This window comes from Anomaloglossus baeobatrachus, chromosome 2, assembly GCF_048569485.1.
Source record: "Anomaloglossus baeobatrachus isolate aAnoBae1 chromosome 2, aAnoBae1.hap1, whole genome shotgun sequence".
Classification (NCBI taxonomy): domain Eukaryota; kingdom Metazoa; phylum Chordata; class Amphibia; order Anura; family Aromobatidae; genus Anomaloglossus; species Anomaloglossus baeobatrachus.
The window spans coordinates 700,055,639-700,072,700 of record NC_134354.1 but is presented as its reverse complement, the minus strand read 5'-3'; the positions used below and the strand labels follow the sequence as shown (position 1 = coordinate 700,072,700).

Genomic DNA, 17,062 nt, shown 5'->3' with positions numbered 1-17,062 from the left:
CCAACCTTGCTGTTTGTGTCTGGGCCCCTACCCAGACACCGACAGTTTTCTGACCTCTCACTTTCACTGTCTACACAAATCTGTCACTTTTCCCGCCTCCAGACCTGTCAACTCCTCGGTGGGTGGGGCCAACCGCCTGGCTCCGCCCCACCTGCTGTGGACATCAGAGCCTGGAGGGAGGCAACAAGGGTTTTTGTTTGACTGGTGTGACTATCCAGGGGAAGGGGTGTGTGTGGTGTTATGTCTGTGACTACCTGGCTAGTCCAGGGCGTCACATTATTACACGTAGATTTCATCATTGATCTGCTGGTGTCAGGCTTCACATCATTCTGCCGTTCAATTACTGAAGGAAGGCTTTTAACATTTTATAATACACATCTCCTTTTACACTGACATTTTCGCTCCAGCACCGCCGCGCAGCTACAAACAGGTGAGGACGCTTTACATATTCATTTTCATATGCATTGTCCATGGCTGCGGAGTTGGGCGGGTGAGTCTATTTCAGGGCTTTGTATCCATGGAGTCCTATTTCATTTAGGTATTTTTCATTGTACTGGTCACTTTTTACAAATAATCCCTGTAGGACGCTGCAACACTGGGTGTCAGTGGTGAAACCTTCTGGGTGAGGGACGAGCTGAGCAGTGCTGGGACACAGATCAGATACAGCAGCAACATGAATGCAAAATGTCAATACGACTAAAGAAAGAACAACTACAACCAATGCTCTCCAGGGCTGTCGCCTTCTGGTGTTTCTACCCTCAGGTGGGCTTTACACGCTGCGACATCGCTCAAGTGATCTCGTTGGGGTCACGGAATTTGTGATGCACCTCCGGTCGCTTTAGCGATGCCGTTGCGTGTGACACCTATGAGCGATTTTGAATCGTCGCAAAAACATGCAAAATCGCTCATCGGTGACATGGGGGTCCATTCTCAAATATCGTTACTGCAGCAGTAACAAAGTTGTTCCTCGTTCCTGCGGCAGCACACATCGCTCCGTGTGACGCCGCAGGAACGAGGAACCTCTCCTTACCTGCCGCCTGGCCACAATGCGGAAGGAAGGAGGTGGGCGGGATGTTCGGCCCGCTCATCTCCGCCCCTCCGCTTCTATTGGGTGGCGGTTCAGTGACGCTGCTGTGACGCTGAACGAACCGCTCCCTTAGAAAGGAGACGGTTCGCCGGTCACAGCGACGTCGCAGGGAAGGTAAGTCCGTGTGACGGCTCTAGGCGATGTTGTGCGACACAGGCAGCGATTGGCTCGTGTCGCACAACCGATGGGGGTGGGTACACACGCTTACGATATCGGTACCGATATCGCAGTGTGTAAAGCGGCCTTCAGGCTATGTGCCCATGGGACAATGTACCCGCGGATTTTGCCGCAGGTTTGTCCGCAGGTTTCCCGCAGCTGCTCCCCGGAATCCGCAGCTATCCATTGCTGCGGGTTCCGAGCATTTTGTTGCGGTAAACCTGTGGGACAAGTGCGGAAATACCTGCGGAAGTCCCGGCCTCTATCTCCATAGTGAAGGAGTGGGAATTCCGCAGATCATTCCGCATGAATAATTGACATGCAGTTACGTGCTGCAGTGGGACATCCGCAGCCGCACATACCGCAGCATGGACACAGCACTCCCCGTGTCCCATAGGATAACATGGGGAGTGTCTGTACTTGCTAAAACCTGCGGACTAATCTAGAAAATCCAGATAAATCCGCAGGTTTTCCAAGACAAAATCCGCGGGTACATTGTTCCGTGTGCACATAGCCTGAGGCTATGTGCACACGGAACAATGTGCACACGGGACAATGTACCCAGGGAGTTTCCGCAGGTTTCCCGCAGCTGCTCCCCGAAATCTGCAGCTAACCATTGCTGCGGGTTCCGAGCATTTTTGTTGCGGTAAACCTACGAGACAAGTGCGGAAATACCTATGGACGTCCCACCCTCTATCTCCATAGTGGAGGAGCGGGAATTCCGCATGAATAGTTGACATGCAGTTACGTGTGGCTGCGGGACATTGATACAGCTCTCCCCAAATCCCATAGGGTAACATGGGAGTGTCTGTACTTGCTAAAACCTGCAGATTTATCTGGAAAATCCAGATGAATCCGTGGGTTTTCCGCAGCGAAATCCGTGTGTACAGAGTCCCGTGGGCACAAGACTTCCTTATTATACTGCAGCAGGTAAAAAGTCATCGTGTGTATGCAGAACAACAGGAAAATAGCAAATTATCACTGAACTTTACACTGAGCTACTGACATCAATAAAAGAAGTCTCATCAGGTAAGAAACGCACACCGACCGTAAGGACTTCCCGATACAGAACAGAAATAGCACCGAGAGCAAGGCCCGACTATGTATTATACACCAACACATAGTACACTGTATACCACATGAGAATACAGTACACTATATACCAGCACATACAGTAGTATACTGTATACCACACACACTGCATGATGCCACACCAGCACAGTCCACTGTACACCGCCACACCAGCATATAGTACACTGTATACCACTACACTAGCACATAGTGCACTGTATAAAAACATGAGAATACAGTACACTGTATATCTGCACATAGTATACTGTATACCAAACTGAATGCTTCCACACATGCACCGTACACCAGCACATAATACTCTGTATACCGCTACACCAGCACAGCACATAATACACTGTACACCACACCAGTGCATAGAACACCAGAACATAGTATACTGCTACACTAGCACATACTACAATGTATACCACATGAGAATACAATACACTGTTTATCAGCATAGTATACTGTATACCACCATACTGTATGCCACCACACCGCACACTGTATACCGCCATACCAGCACATAGTACATTGTGTACCACATCAGAATACAGTACACTGTACACTAGCATATAGCCCACTGTATACCATCATACTGCATACCACTACACCAGCGCATAATACACTGTACACTGCTACATTAGCACATAGTATACTATATACCACATCAGAATGCAGTACACTGTATACCAGCACATAGTATACTGTATACCGCGACATCAGCACATAGTACCCCCTAACATAGTATACCACCATACCTTATGCAGTCACACCGCACACTGTATACTGTTACACCAGCACAGCACATAATACACTGTACACCACACCAGTGCATAGTACACCGCTACACCAGCACATAGTATAATGCTACACTAACACATAGTAGACTGTATACCACATGAGAATACACGGTTTACCAGCATAGTATACTGTATACCACCATACCAGCACATAGTACATTGTGTACCACATCAGAATACAGTACACTAGCATATAGTCCACTGTATAGCATCATACTGCATACCACTACACCAGCGCATAATACACTGTACACTGCTACATTAGTATATAATACACTGTAGACCACTACATTAGCACATAGTATACTGTATACCACCACACCGCACTGTATACCAGCACATAGTACATTGTGTACCACATCATTATACAGTACGCTAGCACATAGTCCACTGTATATCATATACTGCATACCACTACACCAGCACATAATACACTGTACACCGCTCGTGAGTACATAGTACAGTGCATAGCACATCAGAATACATTACACTGTATACCAGCACATAGTACACTGCTACACTAGCACATAATACACTGTACACCGCTACATCAGCGCATAGTATACTATATACCACATCAGAATACAGTACCCTGTATACCAGCACATAGTACACCGCTACATCAGCACATAGTATACTATATACCACATCAGAATACAGTACCCTGTATACCAGCACATAGTACACTGTACACCGCTACATCAGCACATAGTACACCGCTACATCAGCACATAGTATACTATATACCACATCAGAATACAGTACCCTGTATACCAGCACATAGTACACTGTACACCGCTACATCAGCACATAGTATACTATATACCACATCAGAATACAGTACCCTGTATACCAGCACATAGTACACTGTACACCGCTACATCAGCACATAGTATACTATATACCACATCAGAATACAGTACCCTGTATACCAGCACATAGTACACCGCTACATCAGCACATAGTATACTATATACCACATCAGAATACAGTACCCTGTATACCAGCACATAGTACACTGTACACCGCTACATCAGCACATAGTACACCGCTACATCAGCACATAGTATACTATATACCACATCAGAATACAGTACCCTGTATACCAGCACATAGTACACTGTACACCGCTACATCAGCACATAGTACACCGCTACATCAGCACATAGTATACTATATACCACATCAGAATACAGTACCCTGTATACCAGCACATAGTACACTGTACACCTTTACATCAGCACATAGTATACTATATACCACATCAGAATACAGTACCCTGTATACCAGCACATAGTATACTGTATACCGCTACATCAGCACATAGTATACTATATACCACATCAGAATACAGTACCCTGTATACCAGCACATAGTACACTGGACACCGCTACATCAGCGCATAGTATACTATATACCACATCAGAATACAGTACCCTGTATACCAGCACATAGTACACTGTACACCGCTACATCAGCACATAGTACACTATATACCACATCAGAATACAGTACCCTGTATACCAGCACATAGTACACTGTACACCGCTACATCAGCACATAGTACACCGCTACATCAGCACATAGTATACTATATACCACATCAGAATACAGTACCCTGTATACCAGCACATAGTATACTGTACACCGCTACATCAGCGCATAGTATACTATATACCACATCAGAATACAGTACCCTGTATACCAGCACATAGTACACTGTACACCGCTACATCAGCACATAGTATACTATATACCACATCAGAATACAGTACCCTGTATACCAGCACATAGTACACTGTACACCGCTACATCAGCACATAGTATACTATATACCACATCAGAATACAGTACCCTGTATACCAGCACATAGTACACTGTACACCGCTACATCAGCACATAGTATACTATATACCACATCAGAATACAGTACCCTGTATACCAGCATAGTACACCGCTACATAAGGACATAGTATACTATATACCACATCAGAATACAGTACCCTGTATACCAGCACATAGTACACTGTACACCGCTACATCAGCACATAGTACACTGCTACATCAGCGCATAGTATATTATATACCACATCAGAATACAGTACCCTGTATACCAGCACATAGTACACTGTACACCGCTACATCAGCGCATAGTATACTATATACCACATCAGAATACAGTACCCTGTATACCAGCACATAGTACACTGTACACCGCTACATCAGCACATAGTACACTGCTACATCAGCGCATAGTATATTATATACCACATCAGAATACAGTACCCTGTATACCAGCACATAGTATACTGTACACCGCTACATCAGCGCATAGTATACTATATACCACATCAGAATACAGTACCCTGTATACCAGCACATAGTACACCGCTACATCAGCACATAGTATACTATATACCACATCAGAATACAGTACCCTGTATACCAGCACATAGTACACCGCTACATCAGCACATAGTATACTATATACCACATCAGAATACAGTACCCTGTATACCAGCACATAGTACACTGTACACCGCTACATCAGCACATAGTATACTATATACCACATCAGAATACAGTACCCTGTATACCAGCACATAGTACACCGCTACATAAGGACATAGTATACTATATACCACATCAGAATACAGTACCCTGTATACCAGCACATAGTACACTGTACACCGCTACATCAGCGCATAGTATACTATATACCACATCAGAATACAGTACCCTGTATACCAGCACATAGTACACTGTACACCGCTACATCAGCGCATAGTATACTATATACCACATCAGAATACAGTACCCTGTATACCAGCACATAGTACACTGTACACCGCTACATCAGCGCATAGTATACTATATACCACATCAGAATACAGTACCCTGTATACCAGCACATAGTACACTGTACACCGCTACATCAGCACATAGTACACTGCTACATCAGCGCATAGTATATTATATACCACATCAGAATACAGTACCCTGTATACCAGCACATAGTATACTGTACACCGCTACATCAGCGCATAGTATACTATATACCACATCAGAATACAGTACCCTGTATACCAGCACATAGTACACCGCTACATCAGCACATAGTATACTATATACCACATCAGAATACAGTACCCTGTATACCAGCACATAGTACACCGCTACATCAGCACATAGTATACTATATACCACATCAGAATACAGTACCCTGTATACCAGCACATAGTACACTGTACACTAGCACATAGTACACTGTACACCGCTACATCAGCACACTGTACACTATATACTGTACACAGAGCTGTCAGTGTAGCGCCACTCACCGTGCTGTAGCCTGCGCTCCGCTCCCGCCTCTGCCCGCAGCCCTCAGTCCCGGCTCTCCCGCGGCTCCATCCCCCGCTGCCCCTGTGTACACTGCTCTGGAGCAGAGGTGCAGTCGCCGCTGCGCTCGGTCACCGCCGCTTGTGTCGCACTCGTCCACTGAGGGTCATGTAGACACACGGGAGGAGGCGGCGCACACAGCACAGCGCACTTCTCAGCTTCTAGGAGATCCCGTGACGTCACGGCGCAAGACGCAGAGGTTCCCCTTGACGCTACGCACTGGCTAGGCCCAGCACAACACAGACTGGGCGTGGTCTGGAGGTTTCCCGCCCTCTTTTCAGCCTAATGACCTTTTGACAGCAGTTTGGGTTGCTAGGAGACCGGTGCGCATTGGTCCTGGGTGCGCAGTGCTGACTGCTGGCAGGGGCGGTGTAGGGACCGGCACATCCATCTCTAACGGATAAAACAGGTGCCGGACTAGCAGAATGTGTGGCCGGGATGTCACTGCGCTGCTGACACCGGAACAGAAAACACCGGCTCTTCATTCCCAGACAGCAGCGGTCCTGTGCGTGCTGTGGAGGCCGCTCCAGGCTGCGTCTCTCTGTACGGAGGTGGTCGGGTTGTCGTATTTTCCCCCTGAAGACACCGATCTCTCTATCACAGGGGTGGGCAATTCATTTTCCCGAGGGGCCACCTGAGAGACCATGACTGGTGTGGAGGCCACACTGATAGGCTGACATTAATTCTAATTAATACTAACGTATTATAATTTCTATTTTATATTAATTATATCACTTAATATTGAGCAGAATTAGGTATACGGACACCCCCTATATACAGTATGAGGCCATACAAAGCACCCTTCATACCGTATGAGCCCCCACATAGCCCTTCTGTATACATGAGCCCCCACATAGTTACCTATATACAGTATGAGCTCCACATAGCCTCCTATATACAGTATGAGGCCCATATATACTTTTATGAGCCTCAACATAGCCTCATATATACATTATAAGCCCAATATAGTCTCATATATAAAGCATGGCCCTCCACATAGCTCCCTATGTACATTTCTGAGACCCCACATAGCCTCCTATGTATAGCACGAGCCCCCACATAGCCTCCTATATACAGTATGAGCTCCACATAGCCTCCTATATACAGTAAGAGGCCCATATATACTTTTATGAGCCTCAACATAGCCTCATATATACATTATAAGCCCAATATAGTCTCATATATAAAGCATGGCCCTCCACATAGCTCCCTATGTACTTTATGAGCCCCACATAGCTCCCTATATACATTTCTGAGACCCCACATAGCCTCCTATGTATAGCTCAAGCCCCCACATAGCCTATGATATACATTATGAGCCCCACATACCCTTCTATATACAGCATGAGCCTCATATAGCCTCTTAGATAAAGTTTGAGCCCTACATAGCTGCGTATATACTTTGAGCCTCCATTTAACCTCCTATATTCTGTATGAGACCCCTCATAGCCTGCTATATACATTGTAAGCGCCACTTAACCACATAAATAAATCATGAGCCTCCACATAGCCTCCTATAGCCCATACATAGTCTCCTATATACATTTCTGAGCCTTCACATAGCCTCCTATATACTTTATGAGCTCCCACATATCCTCCTATTTACATTTTTGAGCCACCACATAGTCTTTCTTAATACATCATGAGCCTTCACATTGCATCCAATATACATTATAAGCCCCCTTAGACTCATATATAAAACATGAGCCCCCCAAATAGTCTCCTATATACTTTATTAGCCCCATATAGCCTCCTATATAAAGTGTGAACCCCCATATAGCCTCCTATATACATTATAAGACACACTTAGACATATATAAAGCATGAGCTCCCACATAGCCTCTTATATAAATTTCTGAGCCCCCACATAGCCTCCTATATACATTTCTGATCCATCACATAGCCCCTTATATACATTATGAGCACCACATAGCCTCCTAAATACATACAAACATACCATGCACTTGAAAAAAAAAAAACCACACACTCACTCCTGTTCCACGTGGCGGTCTACTCCGGCCTCCGGTGCACTGACGCTCCGCACAGCACATGCGATGATGTGACGTTATCGCGTCTGCTGTACCTCACGCTGATAGGTGGCAGACAGAGGCAGTGGCCACTCCTTCACCAATGTACTCACCAATGTCTGCATCCTGTGGATGTAAATAGTGGTGACATCAGGCAGCAGCGGCGGCAGAGGTCATGGTGTGGCCCGTGGTCCACTGTTTTAAGCCCTGTCTTTGGCCTGACTGGAACAGGCAGAAGGCTGGATGTTGCCAGTGGGCCACACTTTGCCCAGCACAGCCCTATAGTAGTGTTTTGTTTTGTCTTGTCTGCTATGTTGCCTGCAGTACTACCATTGGACACAAGAGGTCACCTGTATTCCTCTGATAGCTGTAGCAGTCTGTAGATGGAAATGATAGGGTTAAACACTTAGCTAGCCAGAGGAGTGAGTGGAGTTACAGGGTACAAAAGGCAAGGCAGTATCTCAGTATCTGTTAGGAGCTCAGTGGAGTGTGGGAAGAACATCTGATGGGAGCAGACAAGTGTAGTGAGTTGCTGGAGAGTACAAGGCAGCAAGTACTTAAATTAACATTAGTGGCAACACAAATTTATCACAGAAGCAAGTGGGTGCAAACTGTATGAGAGCAGTCTTCGACAGGCGTGACTCCAGTGTTAGCCAGCTATGAAACCTTGTAAGAGAAAGTGCCTACCTAGCCCTAAACATGGGAAGAAGGTATCTGCTCAACGAGCGCCCTTCTGAAGGAATCGTTGTCAGCTGTTTTGGGTGTGGTAGCCATGGCGTTACATATTGGCCCGTGTGGTCACACACGAAGAAGAAAAAGCTGCCCCTCGTTTGCTGCGTCTGTACACAAGTAGAAATCCATTGTCAGAAACCATTAAGAATGTTTCATATGGACAATAAAGAGAAATGTGCTGCTGCCATATGTATGCAAGTTGTCTGCCAAGTAAAGTGTGCCTTGTTTATAACAACTCGTCTGTTGTCCTTCTCCTGAAGATACAGGGGCATAAGGAGGAACAGAACCACCCAGGTCTGAAGGCGGAGTTTTCACGGTAATTGCACATTATCACACACACACACACACACAGCAACCCCTTATATCTGTAGTGTGTCGGGGCGAAGAACCGAGTCCTTTACCCTTGGGTAAAGTTCATGGATCCAGTCTCCTTGGTGTAGTGTGGGGGTGATTGTGTCTCTCTTTAGGGTCTGACCTTATTTATCAATCACACCTGATGGAGAAGAAGCCTCCTGCATCCAGAGACTCTCCACCTGCAGGCAGAGCAAACAGCGAAGTCCCCACACATCGCCCCCGACCCTCCCATACACAGGAGCTCTCGCTGGCTTCTGTGTCCTGTAATAAACACCTGACTGATAAGACTTATCTCTGGAAGAACATAAGGATCTGCAGTCTGAAATCAGACAGACTGGATTCTTATCTCCCCTGACATCGCCTGTTTAGGGCGGCCATACCCAGGAGACTGCCCATGGAACCAATCGATATTGGAAGGGCCAGCAGACCTTATTCTAATGTGTATAGGGGTCATGATGCGAGAATGAGCATTCCTAGTACACTCGTTCCTGACTATCAGACCGTCTATGTGATGATTTTTAAAAAGCATTGTTCTCTGCAGCACATCTGTATAAACACATTGTGTTGCCGAGAACAATGGAAACCTATACTCAGTGAACAATCATATTAGTGCAATCAAACTGTCTAAAGCGGGCTTTACACGCTACAATATATCTTACGATGTGTCGACGGGGTCACGTCGTAAGTGACGCACATTCGGAATCGTAAGATATTGTAACGTGTGACAGCTACGTGCGATTGCGATTGAACGTTAAAACGTTCATCGCACGCACGTCGTTCAATTCCTAAAAATTGAACGTGAGGTTGTCCAATGTTCCTGAGGTAGCACACATCGCAGTGTGTGACACCCCAGGAACGATGAACAAATCTTACCTGCGTCCCGCGGCTCCCGCCTGCTATGCGGAAGGAAGGAAGTGGGCGGGATGTTTACGTCCCGCTCATCTCCGCCCCTTCGCTTCTATTGGCCGGCTGCCGCGTGACGTCGATGTGACGCCGAACATTCCTCCCACTCCAGGAAGTGGACGTTTGCCGCCCACATCGAGATCGTATGGAAGGGTAAGTACGTGTGATGGGAAATAATAGTTTGTGCAACACGTTCATCAAATTGAACGTGCCGTACATACGATGGGGGCGGTTACGATCGCATACGATATCGTATGCTTAATCGTAACGTGTAAAGCAGGCTTCAGGCTAGCCGACACTCCAAAAATGTTAAAGGTGTTATCTGGCTTATTCAGCTTATTTTTTATTATTTCACTATTGGGCTATATAGGTTCATGTAGGTAGATAGCAAGTACCTACCTGCCCTGCTTTCAGCCCCTCTCTCCAGGTTCAGAGCTGTCATGTGATCGCTCCTGCCGGGATTTTGCTACTTCCTGTGAGGTCATGTTGACATGCTAAGGAGCTTATGCTGACATCATGTTGCTCCTCTGCTGCTTGGTACAGTGTGTCGGAGTCCCCGCCCCCCTTTCCCCGCACACTTCCACACATTCCGTAGTGCAGTGGTCTCAAAGACACGGCCCACGGGCCGCATACGGGCCCGGATGCTTCTTGTGGCCTGCAGGCCCATGGCCCCCTTGATGATTGCTGCCTGTGCTAGGGGTCAGTGCAGTCAGTGCTTTATTTCAGATAACAGATTACCGGGCGCTGCGCAGACGCAAAGTCTCTATACAATTACTCCAATGATCAGCTGCCGGCCAATCATGCCAGCAGCTGATCATTGGAGTAGCTGTATAAACTGCCCTGCGCAGCTCCCAGAAATCAGTCTTCTGATATAAAGCTCTGTCAGTGGCGGCCCCCTGAACTGGCAGCGACCATCAAGGGGGCTGCGGGTCGTAAGAAGCAGGAAACAGGACACCGAGGGAACGGAGGACAGGTGAGAAGAATTTGTCTTTGTTTTATTGTGTGTGTGAAGAATTGAACAATAGGGCACAATTCTATAGGATGGAGCACTGTTACAAGAAGAGGACCAGGAAGAGGGACATTACTACAGGATGAGCAGAAGGATGGGCACAATACTACAGGATGGGGATATTACTACAGGATAGGCACAAGGATGGGGCACATTACTATAGTATGGGGACAAGGATGGGCATATTACTACAGGATGGGCATAAGGATGGGGCACATTACTATAGGATGGGCACATTACTACATTATATGTGCCCATATTGTCCTCTGTAGTAATGTGCCCATATTGTCCTCTGTAGTAATGTGCCCATCTTGATCCCTGTAGTATTGTGCTCATATTGTGCCGTGTAGTAATGTGTCCATATTGTTCCCTATAGTAATGTGCCCATATTGTCTCCTGTAGTAATGTGCCCCATTCTTGTTCCCTGTAGTAATGTGCCCATCCTTTAGTAATGTCGTCATTCTGGTCCCCTTCTTGTCCCCTATTATGCTGTTGTTCACATACACACACACACACACACATCCACAAAAATTATTCTCACCTGTCCTCCGTTCCCGCGGTGTCCTTTTACCTCCTTTTGCGGACCACAGGCACATAGACCCCTCGGAGATCACGGCTGGTGCACGGGGCCACCACTGTTGTCATCAGCGCTTTACTTCAGTTGAATGCTTTACGGCTCTTGTGCACAGGCTGACTGGTCTCCTGTCACGAGTGTGGTACAGCCTGATCTGCCCTTGGGGGGATATGGGATCATAAGGTCACAGCGTTTAGTTAATCGCAGATCTTCTTTAGTACCCGCTCGTCGTTTACCCTGAATGGAGCTTATTCCATCTGGTGCTGAAGGGGTTAAGGTTCCTTTCTATGGCGGGTGCGGACACACTGTGCCACAGCACCGACTCAACCTGGAGGGGCGTAACTAAGCTACTACCTCGTCTTCACTAGAGCCTCTGATGGTGAGGATAGGCTGGACTGCCTGTAGACACCAAGTACCACTCTACAGTAGTCTGTGGGACTGCAGCAGCTGACCGAAGGGTCAGAGGTGAGGGTACAAGGTACCGGAAGGTGTGACAGAGGTGTAGTTAGAAAACCCTTTTGCTTTCTAGATTGTTTTCTTCTGTTCTTTTTCTTCTATTCTAATAAAAAAAATTACAACAAAAACACACACACCTGAATTAAATTTGGTGGTCAAGTACAAGGACAAGAAGGATGTCCTTTTCTTGCCAACAATACATGATGATGACAGCAATCCTACTGCTGAACGAGGTATTTCTACACAGGTCCAGAAACCAGAATGTAATACAGATTTCTGGTACACGTGGAAATGTGAGAAAATTATATTTTATTTTTGTGATTTCTGCAAAACGTCACACCGTCAGTTTTGCCAACGTCTCGGCTCTTAAGCAGGCTTTACACGCTACAACAAATCTAATGATGTGTTGGCGGGGTCACGTCGTAAGTGACGCACATCCGGCATCGTTAGTGTTGTTGTAGCGTGTGACAGCTACGTGCGATTGAACATAAAACCGTTCATCGCATACACGTCCTTTATTTCCTTAAAATTGCACGTCGGGTTGTTCAATGTTCCCGAGGTACCACACATCGCAGTGTGTGACACACCGGGAACGATGAACAGATCTTACCTGCGTCCCGTGGCTCCCGCCGGCAATGCGGAAGGAAGGAGGTGGGCGGGATGTTTATGTCCCGCTCATCTCCGCCCCTCCGCTTCTATTGGCCGGCTGCCGTGTGATGTCGCTGTGACGCCGAACGTCCCTCCCTCTCCAGGAAGTGGATGTTCGCCGCCCACATCGAGGTCGTATGGAAGGGTAAGTACGTGTGACAGGGGTTAATAGTTTGTGCGACATGGTCAACAAATTGAACATGCCGCACATACAATGGGGGCGGGTACAATCACATACGATATCGTATGTGATATCGTAAGGTGTAAAGCAGGCTTTATATTCAGAGCCTTCGTCTGGCCGCCGCACAGCCTACACACTGGATATTCCCCCCAGGCACCAAGCTGTTCTTCAGAGGTGCCAGGACTCTATTATTTTGCCTTTAGACAGATTCCCTGCAGCCTTGGCATCATTGCTGCTTTCTTGCCCAAGTAACAAGGCACACATTATATTGCTTCTGTTACATATATTTCTGCAAGCCTCTCATAGTCAACCTCAGGATCATTTTGCCCAGACGAAGACTCTGAATATAAGAGTTGAAACGTTGGCAAAACTGACGGTGTGACTTTTTGCAAAAATCACAAAATTAAAATATCATTTTCTCACATTCCCATGTGTGCCAGAACTCTGTATTATATTGATTATTCTTTTTTCTGAGCACCAATCATTGATGGTCGCAGTGGAGCCTCATCTATTTACAGAAACCAGAATGTGGCCTGGGGTGCAATGAAAACATGGGGGAAGTTGATCTCTCTGATCAAGTCCTCAAACCCTATAGTGGCATGCACAAATCTAAGGTGTGGTACAAGAAGCTGGCTATCACGTTTTGTAGGCCAGACCACCACATTCCTTCAGTTCTAGGAGGTAGTGATCAAGCCCCTAATATTTGGAAGTCAGTAAGGAGCGAGCCCCAGTATGTCTGGAACTGAACATGCCCATATATTACCATGGCAATATACTGTATCTCCGATGAGATCCTCCAATCTGGAAAGAAAGGTCGCTAAAAAAGATGCAAAGTGTTTTACAGAAGGGGGATAAGAAAGGACAATATTTTTCAGCATGATACCTGTCCTGAGAAACCTGGCCTGTAAATTTATTTCTGACTTACTCTGATTTTTTTCATTGAAGGATGTACTGTACACAACTCACATATGTCAATCTTATATACTCTACACATATGCTAACCTGGGGTCCACTTTCTTCTGCTATTCTTGTAAAAATTAAAACATTTGAGGCTGAAGCAACATTTTTGTGGGAAAATTAAGTGTTTTTCATTTTCACGTTTCAGCGTTGTAAAAATTTGTGAAACACCTGTGTATTCAAGGTGCTCACAACACATCTAGATAAATTCCTTGAGGGGTCTACTTTCCAAAATGGGGTCATTTGTGTGGGGAGTCCGCTGTTTAGGCACATCAGGAGTTTTCAAGTGGGGTATCGCGATACTCAGGAAAAATTGCCCAACAAATTGTATGGTGCAATTTCCCCTGTTACTGTTGTGAAAATAAAACAAAATGAGGCTAAAACATTTTTGTGGGAAAATGTGACTTTATATTTTCACAGCTGTTATGAAATTCTGTGAAGCACCTGGGGATTCAAATTGCTCACCCCACATCTAAATAAATTGATTGAGGGGTCTAGTTTCCAAAATGGGGTAACTTGTGGGGAGTTTAATCTGTTTAGGCACATCACAGGCACTCCAAGTGCGACATGATGTCCTCTATCAATTCCAGACAATTTTACGTTCCAAAAGTTAAATGGCACTCCTTCCCTTTCGAGTCCTGCCGTGCGCCCAAACAGTAGTTTTTCACCTCTAGTGGGGTACCGGCATACTCAGGAAAAATTGCACAAAAAATTATATGGTACATTTTCTTCTGGTACTCTTGTGAAAATGCAAAATTTGGGTCTGAAATACTTTTGTGGGAAAAATATGATTTTTTTCTTGGCTCAACATTATAAAATTATGTGAAGCACCTGGGGGTTCAAGGTGCTCACCACACACCTAGAAAAATTCCACGTGACATGGTCTCCGCTATCAATTCCAGACATTTTTGCGTTCCAAAAGTCAAATGGCATTCCTTCCCTTCTGAGCCATGCTGTGCGCCCAAACAGTAGTTTTCCACCACATATGGAGTATCAACGTTTTGGGAGACATTGCACAGAAAATTGTATGATACATTTTTTTCCAGGTACCCTTCTGATCATTCAAAATTTGGGGCTAAAGTAACATGTTTGTGATAAAAAGTAACATTTTCATGTTTAGCTTCCACATTGCTTTAATTCCTGTGCAGCACCTGAAGGGTTAATAAACTTCTTCCATGCGGTTTTGAGCAGTTTCAGGGTTGCAGTTTTTAAATGGTGTCACTTTTCGTTATTTTCTGTCACATAGGCCACTCAGTCACTTTAAATGTGATATCCCTAAAAAAAATTTGTATAAATATTGTTGGGAAAATGAGTCATTGCTGTTAAAATTTTAACCCTTCTAACTTCCTAACAAAAAAATTATGTTTCAAAAAATGTGCTGATGGAAAGTATACATGTGGGAAATGTTATTTTTTTAACTCTTTTGTGTGACATAACTCTGGTTTACGGGCATAAAAATTAATAAAGTGTGAAAATTGTGACATTTTTCTAAATTTTTGTAAAATTTCCAAGATTTTCATAAACGCAAAAAATATTGTGCTAAATTTACCACTAACATGAAGTACAATATGTCATGAAAAAAAAATAATTCTCAGAATCACTGGGATCCGTTGAATATTACATCATAAAGTGACACTGGTCAGCATTAAAAAAAATGATCTGTTCAGGAAGGTGAAAACAGATGTAAATTCTATAATTAATGGCACTTCCTTTAGTTATAAATAGTAGTGGAAGATAGGGGTGCACTCAGTAGGTTCATGGCGGTTCACATGCGGCGGTGGATGCCGCGCTTTCTACACCACTTACAGGCGCTCACATTCCTCTATATGTGCAACTGAGGGAGGTCCGGTGTGTCCGAAACCATTTTATTATGTACATGAATTGATGAATAATAAAAAAACAGATCGCATTAAATTTGGGAGTTTCGTGTCTCTATGCAGGAAGGTGAAAACAGGCTCACGGGTGAAGGGGTTGAGCAGATGTGTAAAAAGTGCTGTAAATTCCGAATGCTTTAAATAAGTAAGTTACTTTATTTTTATTAATTAATTAAGTGGGAACTGAATGAACAAGGGAGAATATACCGTAAATTAAATCAATATTTGTTGTGATCACTTTTTGTCTTCAAAGCAGCATCAATTCTTCTAAATACCTCAGCACTCAATTTTTGAAGGAACTCAGTAGGAAGTTTGTTCCAAACATCTTAGAAAACTAACCAAAGATGTTCTGTGGATGTAGGTTTGTATATATTCTTCTGTCTCTTCATGTAATCCCAGACATACTCTGATGTTGAGATCAGGGTTCTATGGAGGCGAAATTATCATTTCCACTGTGGTCATTGCCTTCTTGCAGAAAATAATTGGTGCCAATCAGGCGCCTTCCTGTGGTATTACATGATGTATCTGTGTGTTTTTCTCAACATTGAGTGCACCAAGAAATGGGCAATACTGTGGACTATAGATGTAAGGAAACTAAAAGATACATCATGCTTACTTCCCTTTGAAAAGCACAGTATGGAATATCAATGGGTAAAACTAAGAAGTCTGGCTCAATGTACAAAGTCTTCTTTATTGCTTGTAAAATTCTCCTACATGGGAGATCAAGTATTTACATAGCAGATGCGATGTTAGCGTATGCATCAATGCCTTACTGGAGTGTATCCAGCCTTAATCATGATGATGATAGAATATCAATCGTTAGTTGTCACTCTG

At 44.9% G+C, this 17,062-nt stretch overlaps 1 protein-coding gene across 1 annotated transcript in view; it reads right to left on the bottom strand.

The window, feature by feature from the left end:
- FNDC3A (fibronectin type III domain containing 3A) overlaps positions 1–6,681 on the bottom strand; it is a 356,645-nt gene extending 349,964 nt beyond the window's left edge. The window contains exon 1 of the mRNA XM_075337265.1: positions 6,456–6,681. The gene's annotated coding sequence lies outside the window, so the exon portion shown is untranslated. The remainder of the gene's footprint in view (positions 1–6,455) is intronic.
- Between the last annotated feature and the right edge of the window lie 10,381 nt (positions 6,682–17,062).